The 27,923-nt window shown below is 43.2% G+C and overlaps 1 protein-coding gene across 7 annotated transcripts in view; it reads left to right on the top strand.

The window, feature by feature from the left end:
• The first annotated feature begins 203 nt into the window (after positions 1-203).
• Tmem200a (transmembrane protein 200A) overlaps positions 204-27,923 on the top strand; it is a 76,519-nt gene continuing 48,799 nt past the window's right edge. Inside the window, exons 1-3 of one of the 7 annotated variants that reach the window (XM_013072620.3) lie at positions 807-923; positions 3,831-3,931; positions 7,834-7,972. The gene's annotated coding sequence lies outside the window, so the exon portion shown is untranslated. Of the gene's footprint in view, positions 924-1,255; positions 3,932-7,833; positions 7,973-27,923 lie in introns of those variants that run through there. The other 6 variants (XM_004845980.4, XM_004845979.4, XM_087190135.1 and 3 more) reach the window with 6 other exon arrangements.

Genomic DNA, 27,923 nt, shown 5'->3' with positions numbered 1-27,923 from the left:
GGGACCTCGCCCTGCGCCGCTCGCCCTCAGCCAATCCGCGGAGCGCCCGGAGCGGGAGGCCCGGCAGGTGTCCGCGGGTCCCTTCGTTCGCGCAGGCCCGGCGCCGCCGCCAGGGGGACCCCGACCAGCCCAGGCGGCGTCGAGAAGAAAGCGGCCGAGGGGCGTGGAGCCCAGTGTCCTGAGGCGCCTGCTCCGAGGAAGCCCGGGATCGGCCGGCTCCCCGGGCGGCGGCGGGGACGCGGACGGCGCTCTCGGGTTGCACCCCGGCCCCGCGGCAGCCAGAGGCGGTGGGAGTGTCGGTCCCGCCCGCCGGCCTCCGCCGGAGAGGAGCACCTGAGAGCGGTACTTTGTTATCAGCCGGTCTGGTCCGCGGGCTCCTCTTCTCCCAAGTGCAACTTGGCGCCCGAGGCGCGGCGGCGGGGTCGGGGCCCCGCAGAGGGACGCGGCTCGGGCTCCGTCCTCCCGGGAAGGGCGGTCGCCGGGCAGGGTCGCCCGGTCCGGGTCCCCCCGCGTGGCCACGCCGCCGGAAGCCCCCCGCCTCCGGCTCCGCGCGCCTGTGGGGGTTTAGGGCGAGGGTGTTGGGACGGGCACCCGCGGGAGCGGGGCAGCAAACTTTCCCTCCGAGTCCCCGGACCCCATGTCTCCCGGCGGCGGGGCGACGCCTGAGTCGCGGGGCCCCCGCAGCCCGAGCCGGACGCCGGCAGCCCCGCGCGCCGGTAGGGGCGCCCGCCCGCCGCACCGCCCCCTCGCCTGACTCACCCGCCCGCCGGGATGGGGAGCGAGGGCACCGCTGCCCGCCGCCGCCTGGATTCCCGCTGACGCCCCGACCCCCGCCGCCGGGTCTCCGGAGCGCCCGACGTCCGACAGCCGCAGGAGCGACAGCCCCGAGAGGCCACCGGACCCCGAGGCCCCGCGCCGGACAGGTGAGGAGCCGGGGCGCTGCCCAGCCCGCTCCCTCCTGGCTCAACCTGCAGTTAGGGTAAAGGCGGGCTCCGAAGTTTGGGGAGACCGCCGAGTCTGCCAGCAGTTCCGGACACCTCCGTGGGGCAGCCTCCGGGAAGCCCGGGTCCTGGAGCGCCCGGCTGGGTCTCTCCGCGCTGCACCCTCCTTTGTCTCGGCTCCAGAGAGCGGGCGTTCTCGGTAAAGACGTCCACGGCGCGCCGGTGGGGGTCCTAGAGCGGGGTCTGTGTGTGCTTCGTGGCTCAGATGGAGAGGGAAGCGATTATTTGCAAAATTCAGCACGCCCTTGGCCCTAGTCTCCCTAAAAGAAAGGACGGAAGCTCTCAAGATTTACTTCATTAATTATTCTTTGGAGATAATTAATTGTTCAAGCCCACACTTCCTATTGAGCATCCGCAAGCTCTCTGTATTTACTGCACTTAGATTTAGAGAAGTTGCGAGTGTGTGAGTGTGTAATAAAAACAATTCATTGTTCAGTACCAGGCACTGATAATATTACAGAGAAAGAGAGACTCCCCCCCCCCCATATATGGAGTAATTGGAATTAGCCCCTGAGCGTCTTACCCTGGTGGGGGGTTACAAAGCTAAACATGCGGGGCTCACCGTCTTTTCTTCTGAAGCCCTTCAGAAGTACTTGCAGACAACAGCCTAGAGAATAGTTCAGAAATCAATAAATACTCTTATTTTTCAGTAAGACTATTGAACTCTTGGTTTTGACATCGAACTGAGTTCAGAGGTTTGCTTTCTGTAGGACGTCATGTACAAATATTACCAATGCCTTATGAAAGCTATTTCCTGTAACCGATTGTCATTTCTTCTTGGATTACAAGAGCCACATGAAATGACCTTCAGTGAGTGATTTGGCTACTAATACTAGAACACATTATCTTTTTGAGAAAACTCGGCTAAGACTTGGAACTCTTTAAATTTTACTTTATTTTCCTACTGTGTTTATCCATACTAAAGTATCTGATTGTGTTTTCTTGCCTTTCAAACAGCTCAAGTGAGGTTTATTTCTAAACAGAAAATAATGCTTCAAATAAGTGGAGTCTATAGTTGAATGTTTTAACAATTTAATGTTTTGTGTTTTTTACTGTGAAAAATGTATGCAGTATTGAATTCTTAAGAATATGTTTTTTTCTGACCAAGTCCTACTGGAGGGCTCATAATTATGAGATTAATTTAGCTATAATTTGTAACCCCGGTTATAATTATCTTTGTATCTAGCCTGGGAAAGCCATTGGTAAAGGGAGAGGAACTCTGTTTGTAATTTCCAGGCATTTTGCAAAGCAATCCTTCGCCTGTTGCTTTTGGAGCAGGACTAGGTAAATAAAGTATCTGAAGACATCTGCAATGAGAAACATCAGATCAGAAATGGTGATTTTTAAAGTGGGCTGGCTGCATTCGTTATAACATAGAGGAATTTTTAGTGATGCCTTTGAATGCTCCAGGAGTTAGATTGCTATATTTGGACTTGTGTAGTTTTGGAGTTTTGACAATAGCTTATTGGACAGAGAAAGATAACTACTGACATACAGGGAAGTGCATCTGAACTGACTGGTTAAACTCTCATTCCCATGGGGACTATTGTTTAGCACAAAGGAAAAGAAATTCATACTGAGTTTACAGAAATAGATAAATCGAAAGACATAAGCAAATGTCACCTTTTACATTCTTAAGCAAAATTAGAAGATAAAAAATAAGTTCTAGTGAGTACTAAGCCCTCCCAGTACTTACTAAACAGGGCATAGAACTTGAAAGAGGAGACCATTTACAGATAATTTCATTTTAGGGTCACCCTCCCTAGTTAGGAGACAGTACAGGGAGTCTTTGTCAAGCAGACTAAATTTGGAAAAAGGGTTTGTGTGAGGACAGAAAAACAAACCTACAATGAGATAGATCCTTCATTCTATCCTGGAATATTTGGAGTTTTGTCACAAGTATGTCCGCTTCTTCCTGGAATTAAGGTGTGTATTTTTTCTGCTAATGTCTGATACAGGAGGTGCTGTGGACAAGCGAGGAGGCTGGGGTGGGTGCTGGTAAGTGTGCTGCAGAGCACCTTGTACCTCTGCTGGCTCCCGATTTCAGAGGACTGGTACAGGCTGGCAGGGTATGGTGGGTCCTACGGGCATTGGATAGGGAGCTTGTCACCTTGACCGGGCTCTGACTGTGTGGCCCTGGACAAGTTCCTTGAACGTTGTGATCTTTGGTGCCCTCAACTGTGGAACAAAGTCTTTAGATGGTTCCATTCGCATTCTCTTAAAATGCTGCATAGATGAGTTCGGGTAGGATTAAGGACAGGAAGAAATCAGAATGTGCCTGTTTGTATGTGGGCAGTGCGGTTTGTAGGGTTAGGGTTGGAGGAGGGCAGGCTGTCTGGATGTAGGAAAAAGGTCATGGCTATGACCCTAGGAAATGAAGGAGATCTGGCCCTGGCCGGCTGGCCCGTCACTGATTATTTGAGTTGAGATACATAATAAAATAAGAAATACCAACTTTCACTTGGTACTTCATGATTTTCCATGAATTTTCATAAATAATGGCAATTGATTTTCAGAACAACTCTCAGAGGTAATTAGAGCAGAAAGCCCATGAATCCAAGACTTGTACTGCAAAGCACATTTACACCCCTATGCTCCACTGCCTTTTTGCAGGACTTATAGAGATAGGAGAGCTACAGCACGCTTTGGAAACCCTGAGTAAACAAGAGAGAAAGATTAGGTTGATGTCAAATTTTCGTGGAGGTTGAATTTCAGAGTAAAATTTTACATTCTGAAGACAAGAATCTTCCATTATGAGATTGAGGCCTCCCTAGACTTTGATTCCTGATGTTCACTCTGATCCTGTTCCATGTTCTTTTACCTCCCTAGCAGAATTCTGGGGATTTGATGGTCACAGAGCCCTTGATAGCACTCTTCCAAGAGCTTTGAGTGCATCTGGAAAAAGGAAGCCATCTACATTTCATATAAAGGTGAGGAATTTTGAGTTATTGTACTCTTCATTAGTGGGATATATTCTAGTACCAGGCTGTACTTTGGAAACTTTGTCACCGGAGATGAGATTGCGCAGAAGGCATAGGAGTGTGGCAGGGTGTGAAGATGTGGGTCTATGCCGTTCCCCTTGTAGTCCCCTCATCATGCTGTCCTGGACATTATTTGCACATAAGGGTGGTCTGATGCCCCCTACTATCACTGTGCCCTGTGTTGTTGTGGAAGGGAGATGCATTTGATTATAGGCATAACGAATCTAAATTTAACTAGGTTAAGCAGAAAAGGATTCATTGCCTGATGCAAATGAAAAATCCAAAAATGATCTTGATTTTGGTCATGACTAGCACCAGAGACTCACGTGATTTTTTTCAGGATTCTTTCTCCATTTCTCCACTTCACTTCTCTCTGAGGTCCTCTTTGTATGTCCAGAGAAAGACCACTGTTCATAATTCCAAGCCTAGGAGCTTGAGGTAGAATCCATAAAAAAGATCCTGTTTCTTCCCGATCCCATTTATAAAAATCTCATCAAGGGGTTCCGACTGTCCCTGCCTGGTGGTCACTGAATCAGCCTCTGTCCAGCAGAGAGTGCTTCTGATAGTCTCAGGCTAGGTCTTGGGCCCAGCCCTGTGTGCCTGTGGTTCTGGTGGTGGCTGCATGGGGAGAATGGGCCTGGTTCTGTCAAGATCACAGAGAGCTCTGCTTCTCCGATATAAATGATGCTGCCAATTAAACAAAATGTCTGTTACGGAGTACAAGTGCTCTGTCCAAAATAGTGATGTGGAGTTTGCACGTAGAGGCAGCGCAGGTGTTACAGCCTTCCAAATCCCAGAAGCGGGCCCTTTCTTCCAACCAAGAGGGAGCCCAGTGATGAAAGAATGCCTTCCTGTGTAGACTTTGTCAAGAGGAGCATGGCTTCCACAATATTGTTGACTGAGGAATTGATGTCTTATCCGTATCTGGGTGCTTTTAGTAAATATTTGCATGCCTTATTTCCAGCCCAGTGACTTTGCTTTCAGAAGCCTTGCCCACATAGTGATCATGAGATTGAAGACTCTTGTTTTGGGCATTGTACAGCCAGAGGAATTTTGAATAGGGTTGGAGATGGCAGAGGGGAGCTCCAGGCACAGGCTTGGGGCATCACTTGGGAGGCATAAGATGATAGGTCCCAGATTAGAATGTGAGCAGGAAGAAAGAGTGAGCAGCACTGTGAAACACTGGCGAGGCTAAATGTCAGGATGAAGGAGCATCCGTTTCATAGCAGTGTTTGTGGAGTGAAATGGATCAGAAGGGACAGTGTCTTCAGGCACAGGAAGACAGGCTGGGCCAGTAGGAGAAATAGCCATGTACAGTGCTGGGTAAGTTGGTGGCAACTGGATGGTGTAGAAAGAAGACCTTGAGTCCCAGGGGCAGGTGTAGAACTGATTCTGTTCCTGGTAAGGCAGATCCCAAGTTGTGTGCTATAAATTCATTGTATCATTTAAACCTCACAAGAGCCTGTAAGGTAAGTTAACCGCAAGTTAGGGGAGATAATAACTTACTTGAGGTTATATGGCCATACCCTTAAGTGATAAAGCTGCATTCAAAACCTAGCAGTTTGACACCAGAGCTTGGGTTTAACCACTGTGCTAACCACTGAGCTTTCAAGCCTGAAGTCAGAATCCACCACACCACGCCTAACTGGATGGGCTCAGCAGGCCTGCTTAGGTGCAGCCAGAGTGCCAGACGTCCAGGTGAGACGGACGTTAGCATAGAGGTTAGTGGGGCGAGAATACAGGGTGTCCATGCTCAGAGACAAGCTGGACAAGCGTGTCAACAAAGAATAGCGCACGCCTAGATTCTGGGCTTGGGGCATGGGCGGTAGCGCGGAAGGGGCATGGGAGCACTATCAGGAAGTTGGACAGGTTGACAGATCAATAGAGCAACTGGGGTTTGATTGTTGATCGGAAAGCTGGAACTCTACCATCTGCCCTGGCTGGTGTAAGTCAATAAGAATATGGAATGGTGGCTCCTCAGAGGGATAGAGGATTCTTTCAGTCCTCAGGCACTGTGAGGGAAAGAAGAGCTAACGTGTAGAGCATCTGCTGAATGCCTTAATACACAGCCTCACAAAATCTTTGTTCCGGTGCTGGGAGGGGACATATCCACCACCTCACTTTCTGAGGCAGGAAATGGAGGCTTGGAGAGGTTAAATCTGCAACCCTGAGCTCCTGGTGCCAGACTGGAGTGGGAAGGAGAGGGCATGGAATGCAGGATCTGTCTGAATCCAGAGCTCATCCTGGACCTTTAGGGAGTCATCCTGGTCTGGACAGGGCAGGTGGATCTCAAGTCTGAGTGACAGATTGGGGAAGTCAGCAAGGGCGTTGGTTGGAAGACGGTGAGCTCAGTTTGAAGACATCCGAGTGTGGAATCCGAGCCAACTGTTTGCAGAGAGTTGTCCAGCAGGATTATATTCAGCTTGGGCTAAAAGCTCTAGTCGGTTCCCCCCCAGTTCAGAGTCTCCGTCATTATGCAGGATAGATACGTCAGTAAGTCAGATGTTCGAGAAGCTCAGTTTTAGTCACCGATTTCAGTTAGAGGGAAGGGACCTCTGCCAAGGGCCATGGCCTGAAGTTACCTTTTTACATATAGATACCTTGCCCTATGGAATATGAAAAATAAGAGATGGAGGGAGGGAAGGGAGAAAGAGAGAAAGCGAGCACATGCTGACTGCAGTAGGTACGTGAAAGACATTCTAGTTGTAAAGATCTACCCTTGAAGATGATTTTTGAAAGGATTTACTAATGGAATATGAACAACTTCATATCATTCCCCAACAGATGGAGGACAAGTTTGTATCTACAAGATGTATGACTAGTTGTATGTGCAAAAGACTGTTTGTGAGTGTGTGTGTTACACAAAGGATAATGAGAAGGTGTAGAAAATAGACATATTTGTGAGAATCTCATAGCCTACTTGGGGAAGTAAAACGATAATGCATAAAACTTAAAGCAATAGTATAGGACACTATGATTTTAGGGTTGGAAGATCAGAGAGCAATCAGGAGCACAGTGCTAGCTAATGTGATGAAATTCAAACTTAATAGCAGTGGCTGGACCTAAATGTTATGGGCACTGAAATGAATGGGACCATCCCTAAAATGCCCAGCGCCAACTCGGAGTGACTTCTGGGAGGAGGTGAGTTCGGATGACTACGCATGGGCAGAGAGAAGAGAGGAGAGGATTCCAGCCAGGTCCAAGAGCTTCTCAGTGCCTTCCAGCCAGAGACCTCCAGGAACTCCCCTGTGGTTGAATGCATTGTTTGCATCGAGAGAGGATGTATGCCACAGGGAGATGTAGGGCGTCTCAGTAAGAGGGACAGTCCTGGTAGGACTTAGGCTTGTGTGGGATGGTTTGGGAAGGGGTTTCTCTGGATTAAAGCAGATGTATTCCTGTGATTCCGTATCTTCATAATATTAGAAGGAGGCAGGGGCTGGGGATTTAGCTCAGTGGTTCCGGCGCCTGCCTTGCAAGCGCAAGGTCCCGAGTTTGATCTCTGGTACCAAAAAAAAAAAATTAGGAGGCAAGACTTAGAGAGACTAACACTGTAGTTGATAAATAGGCAGGTGTCACTCACAGTAGCCAGTTGTGGGGATGTTTGGCCAATCTAGGGCTCAGGCAATGTTCATGGTTTTGTTCCTGTTGGATAGTGAGATTTTTGAGACTGGGGATCAAGATGCATAATGTAATAAGGCAGCTAAATTGAAACAAATGATTGTAATACAGTGAAAGAAAGCTGGTAGAGATATGAAGAGTATTGGAGATTAATGAAACAAAAATAGGGCAAGCTCTTTTGCAAATATTGAGCTAATCACAGAGGGGCTGAAAGCAAATATTTTCCTTTTGAGAATCAGCATCTTTCATCTGAAAGGCAGAGGGAATCCAGAGCCTCTCAGTACTTTCTCAAAGATGATGTTGGCACAGGCTAGAGACAAACTTTGACTCCCTTGGGAACACAAGACAGATTGGCTCAATGAACATATATGCGTAAGTATTTGTAATACAATAGTTACTTATTAGAGTTTCTGAAGAGATATTATTTCTAACCGTAAAAGCTTTACATGCTTCCAATAAAAATTTTGGAAAATTTATTAACAAGTATTAGAACTTTGGGGAGAAAAATGTACCTGTAATCTTACGACCCAAAGGCATCTATAACATTTTGGCATTTTCTTCTTCCTTATTTTTAATTAGTTTTTCCCACAGTTAATAAAACAACCTGTTCAGTTGGCCTACCCTTATGTCTTAAATATTTTCTAACCTCTAGACAACTTTATTAATGCCTATATAATATTGGATTATATGATTATATCATAATTTATTAACTGTTCCCCTAAAATTGGGACTTTAGGCTGTTCTCAAATATTTATGTTATAAATAGCACTTTGAGGAAATCTTTGTTCAGATTCCAGATTGCTGCTTTCTTTTTTAAGACAAAGATTTTATATATATATATATATATATTTGCATATATATGCATATATGATATGTATTCTGTTTTATGTATTCTTATCATATTATTTCTTTAAGCAAGATCTGGAGTAGGATAGTTCCCTTGTCAAAGATTATGAAGGTTTTAAGACTCCATATTTAATGTCAAGAGTGAAGGTGATTGACGGTGTACGCAAATACCCCTCACCATGCTCTTACTAGCTTGGTTTTGTGTTTTAAATAAGAACAGCTGCCATTCCAGATGAGTACTACTTTATGCTAGGTGCCCATTGTGTTCTTCTGCTACCCAAAACCCTCTTGTAGAATGTAGACTGGTAAAATACTGTGATAAAACCCTCACTTCACTTTTAAAAACTTGCTAATGTTTCTCAGTAGGGCCCAGTGGAGACAAAATGAGCTTGTGAATGATTTCTTGAAAGCCAGAGGTCTTGTGTGTGGTGGGGGACGCTTCAGACCATGGGGTAGAGCAGCAGGGGAGAGAAGAGGGTTTGGGACAAGAGCCCCAGTTGTGAAGCCCGTCCTCCAACCATCTGCGTCTGCAGCCCCGGGGACAGGTCCTGGTGTCTCAGATGTTCTGCTGTGCCCAGTGGTGCTCATGGCCCCGGCCTGCAGCCCAAGCGAGGCCCGGTCTGTCCCTGTTTAGGTCCTGGGTGCATCCCCAGTTGGTGACACAGGAGGTGAGGTGCAAAAGCACTTGATGTCTTTCCCCCCTCTGGAGAACCTCTCCTCTGTGAGTCATTCATTTTCCAAAACCAAACCAAACAAAGATCCTGAATTTTCTGATTTTAATTCTTTTTCCAAGAAAAGTGAACCACGTCACGGTATCCAGTTGTAATTACAGTGTTGGACTTTGATGTATTCCACCAGAAGGAGATCACATTTAAATCTCTGTATGTAAATCTCTCTGCAAAACACCCCCTGAGGCCACAAGGGAACTATTAAACTCACTGCGACATCACTTGAAGTAGTTTCGACTGTCAAGTTCAACTTCTCAAAAATACTACTATGTCTTCTACAAAAATAATTCACATCTAAAATAAAAATTATTTTAGTTTTCTTGTACAAGTTGAGGGAAAATTTGATAACTTATGGATCTCAGCCAGTAATTTTGGACAAAACTGTTTACGTTCAGTTGCATAACAAATAATTATTTGGGGAGTTTGATTCAGAAGATACCATTAAATTGTACTTGTGATCCATTTTGTCAAACATGAGACATCTTACACAGCGATAATGTAGAAAACTGTGAAGGAAACCATTCTTATACATCCATTATTTACTTACTGATGAGATATGTGAGCATTTTGATGACGTCCATAAAATAGTGAACTTGATGGAAATTGATAAGAAGTTTATTAATTAATAAGTGATTCAGTATATATTGCGTACTCACAACTGGGGGTCGGGTAGAAATCAGAACAAAGGTTATGGCAGAGCTTGCATTCTTGGTGGAGATGACAAACCAGAAACACATAAATAAGCAAAGCAGCTCAAGGTAGAAGAAAATGCCAGGAGGGAAGCCAGGGTATCTGATGCCGCGAAGCTCTCGGGGATTTTGGGCTGAGGTCTGCAGGACACTTGCCTCGCATTCGAGGAGAGAGGAAGTGTAATAGACTTTGCCCTGGGAGGCCATTCGAAGGCCGTGCTTTTGGAGCATGATAGCTGAGGCCACGTATTAAAAGTAGGGGTGAGGCTAAACGTGCAAAATGTGGTACCTCCCTGTGAAGATGGATATTGGGGGTGGAGCCAGAGACTCCTTTGTAGTTATGCTCCACATCTGCCTCACATCACTCTTTGGCCAAAGACGTTCCATGTACAGCATGCCCACCTTCAAAGGAGTTGTACTGTGAACAGAAGTATTCAATGCAAATACATGACTATAAAGAAATAACCAAAGTATAATACACATGTAAATAACTGTAAATAAATATAAATCCCAGTGAATATACACAGCTTTGTTAGTCCACCACAGTTTTTTATTTGAAGCTTATATTTTTTAAACAGTGCTTAGCATGTGACTTGTATATTGTATGTGTTTGGTAGATGTTTGCTAAATTCATTATGCCAAATATTCTATACATTGAGAGAAAACTTACCCTCAGATATAAAAATGACACTTAAGTTCAGTATTTTTATAAAAAGATCAAATAATTTCTTTGAAAAAAATTAGATATAACTGAACTCTTTTTTTTTGGTACCAGGGATCGAACTCAGGACCTTGCGCTTGCGAGGCAGGCGCTGGAACCACTGAGCTAAATCCCCGGCCAAAGACTCCAGTTACTTTTTTTTTTTTTTTTTGGTACCATGGATCGAACTCGGGTCCTTGCGCTTGCGGGGCAGGCAGCGGAACCAAGGAGCTAAATCCCCAGCCCTGAACTCTTAAGTATTAATTATAATGCAGATAGCATTCAACATGTTAAAAATTGAAATATTGAAAATGAAAATACAATGCAAGGGTATAATCATTTTTCCATATATATTTCTTCCTCCCAGTATAGGTAGAAATCTCTGCAAAGTCCACATTTTGGATACACATTTTGCTAGTATCGCCTGGTCTTAGCACACCTTACTCGAGAGGTGGGAGTTCCTGGTTTTTTGTGTCCCCCAGTCCTGCAACTTTAACTCAGAACTTCTGCCAGAATGTGAATAATTGAATGTAAGATGATCATAATGGAAACTTGGTGATGCTTGTTAATATGTTGCTCTATGGTTTTTGGGAGCTCTGTTTCAAAACATACTTATAGCGTCATCAGGTATTTGTTGAGAACATCCTGTATTCCGCCACTGTGTTTTGTGCTGGGAGAATACAGGCTTCCCTCAAGGAATATAAAGGTTTGGGAATCATCAAGTATGACTCTTAAGTACTTACACCAAAAACCAGAGTATTGAAATAAAGTGGTACCTGAGACTCCCTGAGTATAAGTTTGGAGAGGAGGGGTGCTAGTTAGTGAAATTGTGAATGCCTTGAATGTAGAATTTAGTTAAGTCATTTTAAAAGGCAGATTACCAAAAGAAGACAAATGAAAAAGACAAGTGCATGCCATCTGTCTCCAGGTAACAGAGAGCCACCTGCGTCCTGACTCTCATTTCTACGGAGACTGCCCTAGGGAGTCACTGTGCTCCTGCCCCAGCTGCTGGGGCTGTCTGCTCACTTGGCAGGAGACCCAGTGGCTGGCCCGCCCCAGGGACTTGTCCCTACCTGAAGCCCATGCACCCAGCCCTCCCTCCTCAGCTTCCACGTGCAGGGCTGCATCTTGGCCCTCCTGCCCTGGGAGACAGTGACCTCAGCTCACCCTCCAAGTCTTTCTGGATGCTACCCTGCCTCGAATTTCACATGCTCCTGCATTTTGGGTTGGAAGAGTCTCAGTGTTCCTCCTTTCTTCATTTCTGCTAGAGGATCACTCATTCTTTCCACTATTTATTCATGCAGTAAATATTTGCAGACTACTTTCTATGTACTTCTGTAGACACTGGAAATGTTATAGGGAACACAGCAAAGATCCTGTCTTTATACCCTTTCATTCCACCTTCAGGACACAGAGAGTACACATACAAGTTTTTGTGTCAATAAAAAGAAAAATAAAGAAGGTCCTGAGGACAGAAAGCAGTTGGGATGGGCATATCATAGTATCATCAAGGATGATGTCACACAAGGAAAAGAGGCTTGAATGAACCAAGGGAAGAAATCATTAGCCTGAATTGGAGAGGGATGTGCCAGGCAGAGGGAACCAGAAATGCAAAGGCCTCAAGGAGACGGTGTGTGAGGTGAGAGTTGGCTTAACATGTTGGAGTAGTTGGAGGCAACAGTGATAGAAAATGGAGAGGTCCACAGAGAACACTGGGCCCATAAGGGTGCTGTGGACTTTGAGTAACATGGGAAGCACCTGCCTGAATCCTAACTTCCATGGGGGTTTTACTGGGCTCCATCCTCACGGTCATCAGAAGGAAATATGCAGTCATAGAAGCCTAGAGGTCTGCATCCATCAGCTATAGGCCCTGCCTGCCGAACCTGAACTCTAATCCAAGGTACTTAGAGCACATGTCGTCAAATGAAAATGACACTGATTTGGAGAATTACAAGACCAAATGGGAAGTGTTGTGCATGAAGTTTTGTTATGGTTTCAGGCAGAGTATGAGAGCTGCAAAGAGGATTTTTCAGACAAGAGTGAAAAATCTGAGGTCTGAAGAGGCAGCTCACCTCTCTAACATGCATGTTCCAAGATAGATGCAGATACAGGATTTAAATGCAAGCTTTCTCCTCCTAATCATGGCCCTTAAATACTGTAGGTGACACAGGTGTTAAGGTAAAGCTATGATATTTGTACTGACAGGAGCTACCTCCTAAGAACTAGGGCTGTCAGAATTGAAGACATGGAGAATGCCCAGAGAGCCTCTTTGAACCAGCATTCATTTGGTCACCAGATAACTCATGGGGACCTGCTATGTTTGGCTGTGTGGTACCAGAGAACAGCAGTGACAGAGTGGGCAGGAGCTTTTAAACTTGGGGTGGAGGCAGAAAACCAGTTGCACCGTCAGTAACCATGCGATTGTGTGATTGGTACCAGGAAGATGGCTGAAGAATGCCTCCCTAGGAAATACCGTCTAAGGTGAGATCAGAGGCCAGAGGAGCTCGTGTGGAGAAGATAAGAGCCAGAGGGAAAACTCATGCAGGACAGTTTGGTATTTTTGAGAAACAAAAAGAAAGTTCTTTTGCTGGGTCAAAAGAAGCAGAGTAGACGGGGTAGAACAAGAGCAAGGACTCGGTGCTTTGAGGGCAATGGCAACTGACCGAAGTTTGCACTGGTCTAATGGTTTTGTGGTGAAGGAGTTTGGGGAGGCAGGCATGCATGAAGGAGGAGATAACAGGGCCTTCGTTTGTTTAGAGTAGCGATGTGGAGAGAAGTGGACAAAGATAGGATAGCTTTTGAAGGGAGCATCAGCAGACATTGGTAACTGATAGCACATGGGAAATTGTGGTCTAGGACACTCCAAGACATTGGCCCAAGTAAGTGCATGGATAATGGCAGGATTTGCACAGATGAGGAAGCTCTTCCTGGGTTCAGTTCATGAGTTCAGTTTTGGGCATATTGGATTTGAGATGCCTGTGACACATCTCTGAGGAAAGAGTAAGTAGGTATTGGGACAGATGAGTCTGGAGCTTGGAATTTGGTATTGAGATATAAATTTGAGGCATTAGCATGTAGTTGGCAATAAAGCTACAGAGAGAAGAGAGACCAGACAGACGGTGGCTCAAGCGCATGCTTTGGGGTTTTCCACGTTTCAAGGTGGCTAGAGAAACACTAAATAGCAGTGCTAGCGAGCTGAGAAAAGCACTGTCAATGAAAAGCGGATGATATAAGCAATCAAGCTTTGTTTCCATATGGTCCCTCCTGAGCCCATTCTGAAGATCCAGTTGCTTTCTCCAGTTTAATCCACCAGTGTAACCCGGATATAGTATAGCCATCACACTTTTCAGTGAAATGGGATTAATGATGACTGAAATTTTTTCTTGAAGTTCAAGTCATAGCCCTTGATGCTTTTAGGTCAGAATAGACATACAAGTCATACTTTCACAATAAAAGAATGACAAAATAGCTCATCTGATGATCAGTGTCATTATTATGTGATGATTAATCTCCTACTATCATCCCTGCTGCTGCCTTCCAACTTAGTACATCTTTGTACTTTTTAAAGCACTTGCAGTTTTATTACTAGTTCATATATTATTTTTGTGATAGTTTCCAGGATAGTGTAAGGAAAATAGATTATTTAAAAAAGAAGGACTACAGCAGCTAGTGGAAGGCTCTGAGGATTTTCCTGGCTTTTATTATGAATGCATTTGGCTCATTAAAATTAGGAAGTCACTTGATGTTGGGATTGAGTTTAGCCTCTCCCATTGGGAGCTTACTTAGCTTATTCTGCATATGATGGTGGTATCCCCTGATGGGAAATCACATCTTTATTCTGATTTTCCTGCAAGAAAAGACACAGCAGAGGATCACATGAAACTACTGTGCCCAAAGTGAGAATTAGCTTTGTGTAAGCACTGTCAAGTTAGAGATAATCAATTGCATTTACTTGGCATTTCCTGTGAACTTCTATAGTCCTTTCATTTTTTCAAAATATTTTTTCATAATAGTAAAAGACTAAGATTCAGAAATCATCTATCTTATAAAATGAAATCATCGACACACTTCATAGTGCTTATTTTGTTCATGGTACTCTCTTAAGTATTTTTTAAAATGTAAAGTAAAAGCCCTGTTGGGCTTTGAGTCCTGTGGGAGTCAGCACATACTGTCAGGGGCTCCTCTTAGATATGAACCCATGTTGGATCCATTGGCACTTTTCTCACTTGAATACTGAGATGGTAACATCATCAGTGGTCTTAACTGTCTTGGCCTAAGCGTCTGTCACTTATGTATGACCCTCACCACAAATGTATCATAATTAGTGACCATCCCCTTGCCTGATCTTGACCAAGAATAGAAATTTGTCCCCCAAATCCCTGATTTGGAGTGATCTGTCTCTGAAGATGAGATAGAGGGGGGTAGTGGAGCTGTTTTCCTGTTCACAGAAGACTTTTCTAGCTGTTTATGGAACCGTACCTTGTACATGTATATCCTTTCCAAAGCTGGGTGAAGGACAGGGGTTGGCCTTGGGTGCTCATATTGAAGACTCCACTAGCTTTCCTCCAGGTATAGCACTCTGAGAAAGTCAGCCATCTTTCTGGGGGAACTGCAGAACACCAAAGGACAGTCTGTAAGCTGTTTTGTGCTATGCCAGACATGTGACAGCTTGGTGTTATACCTGGAGAATGGTGGAAAACCTTGTTTTTTCTGTTGAGATGCACAAATAAAAGGTTGGTGTGGAGTGTCATTTTAAAATGTAAGTCTAGGGACAAAGAAAGGGGTGTAAGTTTTTCACCCTGTGGTTCCATAGTTTATAGCAGAGAATCTGAGGAATTGCTAACTTTGGGTGCCCTCCAAGTGTTGGTTAACCATCCTGCCTGGACCTTCTTTGAATGGGGTCTCATTCTGACGGGATCTCATTTGTTATCTCTCACTTCCTCTTCCATTCACTCCAGAACCCACTGCCATCTGCTGCCTTCCTGAAGTGGTTCTCCTTCAAAGACGGTTTTAGAAATACACAGTCAACTTTTGGTTTATCTCGGTTACTTGTGATTTAAGTGAGATTTTTGTTTGAAAAAAGAGACCACTGCTAGGGATAATTTGAAAATCATGACACTTTGAGCATTACCATCTGAGAGCTGTGGGCAAATTATGTCACCTCACTGAGCCCAGTTTAGTGTGGACAGCACAACCTCCTTAAAAGGTCGCTGGGGTGAATATAAAAGGTCATGTAATCTGGTGCAGAGAGTGACAGGAAGTGGACATGATCCAAAGTTGGTTCCCTTCCAGCTCCCACTCGCTTTTCTCTGTTCACTGCCATGTGGGTGAGCTTGCTCTACACACGTCCTCTATGTGCAGCAGCTGTTAGTGCCACCTAGATGGGAAATCTTTGCTGGGGAAGAGACCATTCACTCTTCTAGATCCACCTGGAATTCTAGCACCTTTTCTGGGAGTCTTTTTCTGCCTTTTTTGGGGAAGGTTGGTTGCACTTTCCTGTACTGTCAGAGTTTAGCCCAAGCCAGCAGGTGACTCTGTATGCATTGTTAAAATGGGCCTAACCTATCCTGGGGACAACAAAAAAGAGTTGAATGGAGAGTGGGAAGGGAATGATTTTCCTTTAGTGATGTTATGCTAGCAATGTTACCCCCTAAATAAGGCCAGGCCTGCTGATGCAGAGTTGAGTGCTTGCCTTTTGAGGACCTGTAGATGGGTTCTGAGGAAAAACTGCAGGCTCACAAAAACTACCCCCGAGCCCTGTCTGCAGGAACTTCTTCCATCTTCATGAAGAGCGGGCAAGGCAGCTGTGCTAAGTAGCAGCACTGGAGCTGTTGTTAAGGCTCCTGTCTGGCCAGCCTCCTCCGAGCATCTGCCTGGACCCTTGGTGACTCTAGGCCAGGAAGCGAGTCGTCTCCCCTGAGGAACTGGTGGGCAACTTAAGGCCAGGTGAGTTGTTGTATTGTGTCTGTGACTCCTCCTTAAGGCCTCATAGTTTCCGTAGGGGTTACTGAATTTGTTGAGTTAGGTTGACCTAAAGAATGGTGGCTCCAAGGGATTCCTTAGGTGTCTAAAGTGTAGTAGGACAATGTCACACAGTAATCAAGGGAGTTAGCTGCTCTATAGGAAGAGCCAGCGAGGCTGGGAAATGCTCCTCTTCATCAGTGCTGAGAAGTCAGCAGCACCAACCTGAAGAGAAACACCAGGGCAGGAAGTCCGAGATGCTGGTGTTCCTAGCACGCCTCCATGGGGAGCATCAGGTGTCGGAGGACAGCCCACTCCCTCTCCTGGCCTTGCTCACTTTTGTATGGTGAAGGATCTTTGAAGCTATCTTAATACAATTGAAGATTAAACACTTGAGTGCCTGACAGTGACCAATAATCTGGTTCCTCTAGCCAGTGTGACTCAAGCTGTGCATCCAAGTATTGCTTCTCTGACTTTCTCTGAAAATTATCATCAAGAGATTGTAAGCTTTTGTGCTTAAAACCCAACAAGTGTTTTAAGTTTTCTTTTAATTTTTAGTATTTTGGTAAACCACATTTGGTTCTGATGGAGATAAAATATCAAGAAGTGGTGAATTCTGTTTTCATTGTGAATAGAAAGGGTTTTTTGCCACCTTCTTATTTTGTGAATGATCCTGACAGTTTAAAAAGAGCATAAGAATAATTTATTCAAATAATATGGAAAAAAGAAGAAATTCCTTCTTAAGTACTTTCTCAACATTACAAATTGACTTTAATCAGCATTTTATAAGAAATAAATTTGGGCTGGGGATTTAGCTCAATGGTCCCACCGCCTGCCTCACAAGCACAAGGTCCTGAGTTCGATCCCTGGTACCCAAAAAAAAGAAATTTAACCTTCATGAATGCTAGATTTTTTAGTTGATTATAAGCATTTGTTATGACATAGAAAAAATTTAAAGCATACTTCTTTAAAGGCTGCGTGATACTGTGTATCTGTGCTTTTAATTAATAAAAAAGGAATGTTAATTCTTGTGACAACTGGAAAGTGCCTAGATCAGAAAGGAATAGCATGTTCCCAACGTATCATTCGGTATTGTGGTATTTTCTAGCAAGCTTCATCTTTGAAGTACTAGTGATCAGATCGAACTGTGCTGAACTTGGAAATAGGCAGCTAATTGTCTTGTAAAGTGTTCTCATGACATTTTTTTTCCTTTCCAATTGTTTTTTGGTACCGGGGATCAAACTCAGGACCTTGTGCTTTCGAGGCAGGCGGCGGAACTGCTGAGCTAAATCCCCAGCCCTCCTTTCGATTCTTTTAAAAAAGCTTGAGAGTGTTCATTTTGGATTGTTTTTTCTTTTCTTCTATGACTCCAAAAGGTTACCTCTGTTGCCAGATTTGTCTTTACCACAGTGTTTCATCCTGTGGTAGAAGGACAAGAAGACCATTTGGTCATTTTAAGAAGTCTTTTGGATATCAGTATGGAAGAAAGTAGAACAAAGAAAAATAGACTTTATCTAGAAAGATTTGCTTTGTCAGAACTGTGCTTCATGCATATGCATTGTTGGTATTTAGTGAGGAAGATCACGTAACGCATGTTCTTAGTGTCTTGGGCCTGAGGAGCCATGGTCACCGCTGAAGTAGATATCAGGGTCCAAGCCCGAATGCCAGCTGGATGAGCCTCTTAGGATCATTTTTATAATCTGTTCATTCTTCCTGAGATCTATCAGAGTTCATTTCAATTCTAAACAGAACTTATCGTTGGGGATTTCTCAGTCCATTTTTGTTCTTGTTGTTACCGTGTGTAAATAAAGTAGATGTCTTACCTTTCCAATTCAAAGTTCCTTCCAGTAAGTATTTAACCTGACATAGAGTAAAACATGCACTGGAAAAATAAGCTGAGAGATCATGTTGTAGAGAGCTGCTTTAGCAGAATTATTCTCCATTCCTCCAGTCCTTTCTTCTCCACCCAAATCCCCAAAAGAAAAGGCCCTTAATTAGAAGCTCATTGTCTAGAGGAAAAATTAATTTTCTTTGCCCTTCTGCAATTTTAAACTTACATTGTGTTCTGCTTGCAATAAAGGAGGTTTATAACCTTGTTACCCGTCATCTTTCATGCCGATTTTCTTTTTGAAAACCTGGAAGAGTCTGAGCATTACCAACTCATAATGCTATGTAAACTTGCACATTATTATAAATAAATGACAGAAAGAATTTTCAGGTGAGTTTTTAGGGGATACCTTTAGACCTTTGGACATGCTTTGAAATGCAGAATAGATGAGAAAATAATTCTTCAGTTAAGGAAGAAAAGTCTTATTTGTCTGAAATATTGGTATTCTGAGGACAATTGTTCTTGTAAGGGGATTCTTAAACTTGAATTATCTCGAATTTTCTTCTTATTTTATTTGTGTATCTTGGTGCGAATCAGGGCTTAGACGACAGCTAACACTCAGTTTGGAAGGAACAATATCCATAGGATTGAAAGAACGTTTTGGTTTTTAATCTCTGGGGTAATCCCAACCTGAGAAACAAGTGAGTTCTAATACAGTAGAACTGGGAGCCTGATCAGGAACCAGTGCTATTTGCTGAGGCACAGGAGAGAGGGACATGGGAGCCACTTCTTTGGAGCAGCATTTGAGGGGTGGCTGCAGTTGGTCCAGGGCAAGGCTGCAAGCTTCTATGGACCGAGCTGCTTCCTCAGAGCACCCTTCATAGCTAGTGCAGAGTCACTAAGGGCAGCTGTGTTATTGTCAGCCATAGAGACTTCCACAGTGGGGTTAGGATCCCTCAGACCAGTAGTGGAAGTGATTGGAGAAGGCTTTTAACCGCTCATCTTAGATCTTCATTCTTCTCACTACCACATGGATGCAAAATTGCCCCAATCCGTACCCCTTCCCAACATCAATGCTCAGTCCAGAAAGGAAACCATATGTCTTTAAAAGCTATTATGGGTGATTTGCATTAAGTTTTTTTTAATTACCAAATACCAAATTAAAAAATTAATATCAAATAAAAAAACCCAAATAAACCAGCAAAATGAATGTCATATCAATAGATAGAAACTCAGAACATTTTCAAATCAAATAAATTTGCCTTACATTAAAATGTTATTTTAAAACTACTCAAAGGCAGCATTCCCCTTTCTTTGCTGGCAATGTGTAAAAGCCAGCTCCTTTTAAGGGTTCCCTGCACCCCCAGGCGTACCTCCACCAAGAGAGAGCCTCTTTCTGATCTCAGTGGAAATGCAGGAGGTCACGCGGCGCCTGCATCAGGAATCCTTGCATGCTGTTGGAGTGAGACAGTGGACCAGGCCCTCGCTTCAATTACCAATTCCAAGAGGCCTTGGCCTTTCTGATCCATTCTCATTCTGTCATTCTGCAAAATGTGTTTCTTCCATGAAGGTGGCCGCGCAAGACACTGGGATGCTAAAGAGAAAGACTGAGGGGTTGCCCGCCTGTAACTGTCTCCCAGCCCTCTGGTGTTTATAGGAAAAATAACCTAACAGTACTAAAGGCCTGTGCAATAAGGCCTTTGCATCTTTGAGAATTGAACATTTGCAGTTAAGTTTGGTTCCCCAAATGATTTTCCTTTCATAGCTGGAAGGTTTTTTTTTATAAAGAGTAGTATGGGAGTTGAACGGAAAGTAGCAGTACCACCACAGAGGGGAGGATGATATTTTAAAATCCAGTGACTTGCTGGGCATGGTGGTACACGCCTATAATCCCAGCACTTGGGAGGCTGGGGCAGGAGATCGCCATGAGTTTGAGGCCAGCCTGGGCTACATAGTGATTTCAAGACCATCCTGAACTACACAGAGAGACCCTGTTTCAAAAAACTGAAATCCAATGACTTTACTATATCATGCACTAGTGGAAATCCTTTGGGCAATACCATGTCTATTTCTGTAATTTCAGAAAAATTCTAGTTGGGGTTGTAGGCATGCAGTCAAGTCTTGATCAAGAGGTTGGAAAATGTGGATGGGACTAGGGAATACTCTGGAGAAGTGAAAGGTCAGATTGATGGCCTTCAAATACAGAAATCAGAAATCTCTTTTGGGAAAAATCAGGTGAAAAAAGCAATGAGCTTAAACTACAGCTTTGGGGTATTACCGACATAAATATTTTCTAAGTCGATAATCCTTAGATTGAATTGTCAAGAAATGTGTTGTATATGTCCTTAAAGAACATGAGGTCTGTCCTTAAGATATGACAACTCATTGTTTAGATCAGTTCTGTTTCTATTGATGAAATATGAATTTAATGATAATGCTTTATCTTTTCACTAGAACTTATGACTGTTAATGCATATTTATAACTATATATTTGGTTTTTAAAATAGTCCCACAACTTAAAAATATATGCCTTGATCAATTATAAACACTAAAATTACTGAGATTGAAAAAGGAAAGCATGAAAATATCCTTACTGAAATACCATTTCTCCATTTTATACAAATGACATCCACTACTGCATATATATGTTATAAGTCCATTTAACTCACGTCACATCACTATGTAGCAATAATTTAAACACCAGTTATGTTTAAGAAGAACCCAGAGATAAAAATGCTTCATTATTTTGAGAGAAATGATTTATCAAATATAAGATAAAATTCACTTTCTATAAAATAATATGAAAATAATTATATCCCATTGTAGTGCTAGCTTTATGACCTTTAGATAAGGCAACAATATTTTCATTATCTCTCAATAAATGTTAAGTTTGAATTGACCTGAAGATCTCATAATGATAGTCCTCTGATTTTATAAACGAGGAGGACACAGATTTAGAATTATTACCCAGTCACACAGCAGAATGAAAGTGAAAGCAGAACCAGATGAGCCCCTCGTGATTTTCAGGGCGTGTTCCGCTGTAACATGCTGACCAGAGTCCTAGGAGCAGGGTTTTGAGAAGGATGGTGAGAGTGACAGGAAGAGTAGGCACTTCACTCGCACCCACTAGTGAAAGCTGAAGGAGACTGGGCCAAGAAACTTTGGTTCGCAGCACCAGCTCTGCTGTGGTCGTGTGACTGTGCTGAAAGGTGGCCTTTTCAGTAGAAACTTGAGCTGCAACTTTCAGTAAAGAAGAATGGCTAGCATTTGTTGGTGTGTACTCTGCTCATATTACTAAGTTCTTTACACTTTCTCGTGTGGTCCTCACTGTACTGTGTGAGGTGATAGTACTCCATGGGACAATATTCTACAATATTCCAGAAAAATGAAAACGTGAGCTCAATTAAGGAGTCTCTCATCACAGTTCTTGCTCTTTGACATTAGATTGCTCCTTTCCTCAAACCACAGCTCTACCATCATATTGTAAAAAAAAAACTGAGACCAAAAAAAGGTGTTATAAACTTAAAGGTGATATATAAAGTTAAGATAGATCCCAGGACCCTCTGCCAAAAAAGTTTGGATGGGAGGAAAACAATGACAGAGCTCTTTAGAATTTTTTTAAATATATAGCTTTATTATCGTTCACTAAACACACACATATACAAAAATTAAAATTATTCAAAGAAAAGCAATGCAAGAGAAAAAAACTATAATAATATTCAAATATAATAGAACTCAACCAAAGCAAAACTGAAAAGTACTTAAACATTTTTCCATATAATTTAAAAAAGCATCTCAAGCATTAACAAGACATCAAAGGATGTGATTTGTTTTAGAAAGATTTTCAAAACTAATATTGAACAAATAGTGGTCTGGAAAAAAATTCTAATCAGCTAGTAGATTCCACATAGACCAAATTTTTTAAATTTAAATTTCAATACAGTCATGTGGCATGTGATGGAAATATAATCTGAGAAATGTGTTAGTAGGCAACTTCATCCGTGTGTATGGCAAAGTACCACACAGAGTGCCAACTTCCAAGTGCAAACTGAGAAGGTATACATCAATCATCTGTGATGGCCCCTTGATATTATCCAAATACGCAGTTAAACACGAGATTCATGAGGCTACCACTGGCATAGCAGCACACTGCTTTACAGTAAATGCTTTTATATAAGTAGGATTATGCACTAAAGGATGAAAAGCACAGCATGTTATGATAAGTACCTAAAACACTAACAGTCATTTATCACACTATCAAGTACTGTGTACTGTACATAGCTGTATGTGCTTCTTCTGGAAACACACCCTTCTCTCCTTTGATCTCAGTGACTCTTCCTTCCCAAGCCCCTGATGAGCCAGCCTAGTCTCTATCTACATCTCTTCCTATAGTTTTAAACACAATCTATATAAGGATTCTTTCCAGATTCCAGCCTGTAACTCTGATCTCTCCCCTTCCCCTCCTGCCACCCCTACTCCTTTGAACCTTTTCTTCCTATTTCAAATTATCAGTTATTCATTTTAATCATTTTAATCCTTATTTACACTTTCAGTTTCTCACACTAGAGAAACTATTTGGTATTTATACATGTGTGTCCTATTTGTTTCACTTAAGAGGATGGCCTCAATATGCATTCCTTTAGCTATAAATGTCTCTAGTTTCTCATTCTTTATGGCTGAGTAGTACTCCATTTTATAAAAAGACCACATCTTCTTTAGAATTTTGAGAAGCTATTAATTTGAGATAAATATGGAAGATCACAGGCTAGATTTTCATACCAAACAGTTGACGCATGAACTTCAGGTTCTCCCAGAAATTTTAGAATGTTTTTGAATTTCCCTGTGAGTTATGCTATGTAAGGGATTTCTTACTTCAAGATTTCAGACTTCTTTCATTACATGAGCCTCCATTGCTTCAGTAGAGTTCTAGAGTCTCCATCTGACTCTTTGTTAATGTACTTAGGAAGGTTTAGCTATGTAAAAGTTGTTCGTATTGACACTTAAGAGTCGCTAGTAGAAGTACTTTTCTTGCAAGTTGATTACCTGTTTGTCAAGAATGGCCAGAATTAAGTATTTTGGTTTCTTAGATGTTCTGGTTAACTCAAAACTACTCTAAATGCTTTCTCAGTTTTTAAAAAGGAATAAAAATGTAAAATGAGCCATAGTTTCCAAACCATTTTTTTTTAAACTGATTTAATTTTTCTTTTATTTAGAAAACTTCAGGGCCTGATAGATAGGGTTATAAATGATACAGTTTTATTCTAGTGGCCTGAATCCCAGAGAAATACCTTCTTGTTCTAGCTCCAGCCATCAAGGTTAACTAAGAAACATTCTGAAGTTCTGTAACTGCAGCCACTGAACATTTGAATGTGTCCCATTTTGGGGAACTGACCACTGCCTTTGAGCATATCACAGGACTGTGACATATGTCACATAGGACGCTGTGACACAGGGAGCAAGCCTGCAGGGTGGCCTGGGTGCCGAGCAGCTCTGCATGGTCTGAAGTTGCCACTTGATCTCCTTGAACCCTTTCTGGATTAGCAAAGTGAGACCAGCACTGCCTATTTCACGGGGTAGCTGAGGATTAAATAATGAAGTAGGTGAAAAAGCTTGACAAGCATTAGTATTCTTTATACATTTTAGTCTGCAGGCCCTGCCTTTTTTGGCATGACTTTTTCTTCCACCCGCTGAGAGGGGAATGCATCGTTTATAATAGCATTTACTAATACTGACAGTGGATTGAGGCTGTGAGAAAAATTAGTGCTACCACTCTCTTCTCAGATCTTGCTCTCCACCATGCCCCATAATTGACAGAATTGTGCACTGTGTTAATTCACAGTTAAAGGGAATCTGGGATTGGATGCCTGACACTGTAGGCTTCAGGTACAGGCGGAGATTAGAGGTCCCTCCCCTCTTTTTTCTCCTCTCTCTCCTTTACTTTTAAACGCTCTAAAGCCTTCCATACCAAGACTCCCAACAATCTACACCCTGAAGATCCCCAAACATACATCTCTAGCTCACAAGCTATTAATTCCAGAACCATGTTTCTAGCCCTTCTAGCTGATTTTCTCTTACAGATTTCACAAGCTCCAGAAAAAGAGACCCAGGGTGTATAGAACTAAACTGACCCTTTTACCCCCTTGCTCTTTTTAAACTTCCTTCAGGGCTCTTTATCCAGAGGAATGACACAGGGGTTCTGGAGCCGGAATCTCGCTTGGCAATGAATGACTCAGTGACCTTGTGTTGATTATTTATCCTTGTTGGCTCATTTCCCGTCTCGGTCAAAGGGTTACCAATTTCCATGTAAATTGCTTACTTGAGACAAATCATTTAGGAAACAGTGATGGCCAGTGTAATAAATGGCACGCACTGTTATTATTTAAAAATATCCTTTAACCATTCACCCAAGAACCCCATCTTCCTCCTCCGCTCAGCACTCCTCCGCTCCCACCTAACAGGTCCCTGTGCTTTTAGAATCCTGTCTGCCATTGCAGCACCACATCCTCATCCATCTCCAGGACCAAGGTTTCATGCAGGCCTTCCTCTTTGCTTGCCCAGAGTACTACACCCGCCTTTCAACCTGTCACCTTCAGCCTACCCACTGTCTGGCTGTCTGAGCAGACATGCTCTTTAGTGTCTCCTGGTGGTTTTATAGTCCTAGAAACGACACCTAACCTCACTTGTCTGAGCTCATTGACCCTTTACCTGCCCTTTTGCCATGCTAACAGCTCGCATAGGTGTATTCTCTCTCCCCTCCCACCCCCACTTCTCTCTCCCTCTCTCTCCCCCCTGGGGATTGAAGCCAAGACCTTCACACTGAACTACATCCCCAGCCCTTTTTGTATTTTTTTTATTCATTAAGTTTATCAGTACATTTTAGGTATACGATATGATGGCATTCATCATTGGGGATTTCCATGATATATCTTGGTTATTTTTCCCTTTCGTATTTTTTATTTCATGCCAGGGTCTCACTAAGTTGCTAAATTGACCAAGCTGGGAGCAGACTTGTGATTCTCCTGCCACTGCCTTCCAGAGTGCTGGTGTCATGGCATACACTACTACATCTGGCTGCACACATGTATTTCCCAGCACTTAGCTGCATAACTTACTTTTCTTGATTGTGCCCCTCACTAAATTGTGAGTTGCTGACATCTCATTCATTTTGGTTTCTCACTTATTTTTAGTTTCATTATAAGAAACCCATTTCTTAATGTGTAGTTTCCGGTTAATGACTTCACGGTTGAATAAAGTTAGGATTCTGCCAGACAGACTAGAATCGGAGTAAGTTGATGGCATTAACCAGCAGAATTACAAGTGAAGAAATCATGCAAACACCTCTATTGGATAGAGCCAGGAGATTAGTAGGAAACAAAGAAGCTAGAAGCTGGGATCCACTGTAATGCTCTATAATAGAGGAAAGAAGCAGGAAGGCCAAGGTTGAGTATTATTCTCTCTTACTGTCCTTGACTTTAAGGAACTTGATCTCCTGAGGGAGAAATACCGAAGGGAGGAGAGTATCTATTCTAACAACACAGTGCTATATAAAAAGGTGTGTACCCACTGCTACTGCAGTTCCGCTGAAGTAACTGCTCAGCAAATGGAGTCACTTCGCGCATTGATTGTGGGCTGGGAATAACCCACTCAGACATCAGAGGTGGCTGTGCAGTAGGCAGATGTTTTACATCAGCCTCAGCCCACTGGTGTCAGTACACCATCACATAAGGACCCTGGCCGAGGGTTACGTTCAGCAGGCCTGGTTGCCTTGGGATCATATCGCCTCAGCTACAAAATGAGCCAGTGTCTTGTCATTTTCTACATAAGCATAATGTTTAGACTAGTTTTCAGCTAAAACTGATAGTCTCAAGAGTCCTTTTTCAGGAAGATTATTTTTCAGACCTGTCATGTAAAGCAAGGCAACAGCATACACGTTTCTCAGCACTAAGGAGGTGACCAAAACATCATTTAGTAACATCACTGACCATTTAAACCATGGTTCCCTCAAAGGAACCCCTTTCTCTTTGGTCAAGGGAACATATTCTATATTGTTCAAATGTGAGTTTTGTAAAATCACGTTGGAAATATCCTCAACCCAGCTTATCTATTGGAATCTCAGCCCAGCTTCCGAGGAAGGGCTTTTCCCCATCTGGACCTTGCATACTGAGTGCCTCACGGGGCTCTTCATAGGTTTAGAATGGTGAATGAGTTTCCTCGCCCACTGGTGTCTGCTGCTCTACTGCTGCAGTGCAGTAGCCACAAAGCCCATCCCCCTTTGTATTTACCGATTCAGTCAGCTAGTCTTGTGATTTCATGATTAAAGTTTGAAATCAATCTTTGTCCATTTCTCAGAGATCTTTTGCCAGCCCCCAAAGATTTGGATCTTGACTGTTCTTCATCAGAGCAGCTGACACCCTTCTCCCGACTCTGGCCTCCAGTCTGTAAGCCTGAGACCGCTTGGAGAGAAATGCAGAACTGATAACCAGGAAGGGACCTGGATCAAGGCTTGATAGGAGTTTTGCAGCTTCACAACTGTCACACTGAAATTCCCTTGCACTCCCACAGGAGGGAATGTGTGCTTCTTCCAGCGGGTTCCTGCCAGAACCTGGAATACATCCCTGTAAATACCCGGAGTAGCAGGGGTGGAGGAGCTTTATTCTCTCCCCACACTGCTTCTGCTCTGGCAGAGGCTGGGGTATTGGCAGGGGCACCCGCCTCTGCACAGTCTGCTCTGGGAGTGGGGGATTCCTCTTACTTCCAATTATCAGTTTCTCTGTACGTGGGAGGACATTTTTTGGCAGAGATTCTCTTTATCTCTCCACGTCTGGCTGACAGCACCTTTGATAATTTATTTTTTTTGGCACCCCATTTGCATTTAAGATGTCAAAAGGTAGATGCACAGCACTGAAGTGAAGATAGAATTTACATTCTGAAGCTTCTAGTAGTCATAGATATTAGAAGCCCTTTTTTTGGAATAGAGGTATGATACAGGGTAAAGAGTTTAGTGGGCATGATTTACTTACCTTCTTGCAAATGTCTCAAGTGAATCAGAGGATTCCAAATTTGTACAAGAGCATGGATTTGAAAGTTTGTGTTACCTATTGCCTTCATTTCCCAGCTGTGGAAATTAAAGTCAGGAACAGTTAAGTGACCTGCCCAAGGCCGCCCAGCTGGCCAGTGTTAGGGCCAAGCTAGGATCCTGGTCCTTTTTCTTTGTCTTATATGATTTTAATGACACCACAATGTCTTAAAAATAGTAAGCACTTGGGAAATATGTACTAGGTATGTTGAATATTTATCTTTATAGTTCCTTTCTGCATATGGGATTAGAAAAAGAATTACCTCTTCCTTTTTGTTCTCAAAAAAATTCTGACAAGCTACAGAGTCCTGCTGGGTGGATTGGTTCTAATTCTTGCAGCTAGATTGAGTTACCTGGGAAAGAGTCACTTCAGTATTTTTTCCCTTTCTCAGTTGGACAGAACCTTTAGTTGAAATGCCAGCCAGCTGAAACATGTCAAAATCAATCTGCAATTTAGAGGCTGTGCAAAAGAAGTTCTAATGGCTGGCCGTGGAC

Source organism: Heterocephalus glaber, unplaced genomic scaffold (genome assembly GCF_053883595.1).
Source record: "Heterocephalus glaber isolate CG9 unplaced genomic scaffold, H.glaber_assembly_v1.0 deba00001550, whole genome shotgun sequence".
Taxonomy (NCBI): domain Eukaryota; kingdom Metazoa; phylum Chordata; class Mammalia; order Rodentia; family Bathyergidae; genus Heterocephalus; species Heterocephalus glaber.
The sequence above is the reverse complement of the archived record's forward strand: the minus strand, read 5'-3'. Positions and strand labels throughout refer to the sequence as shown.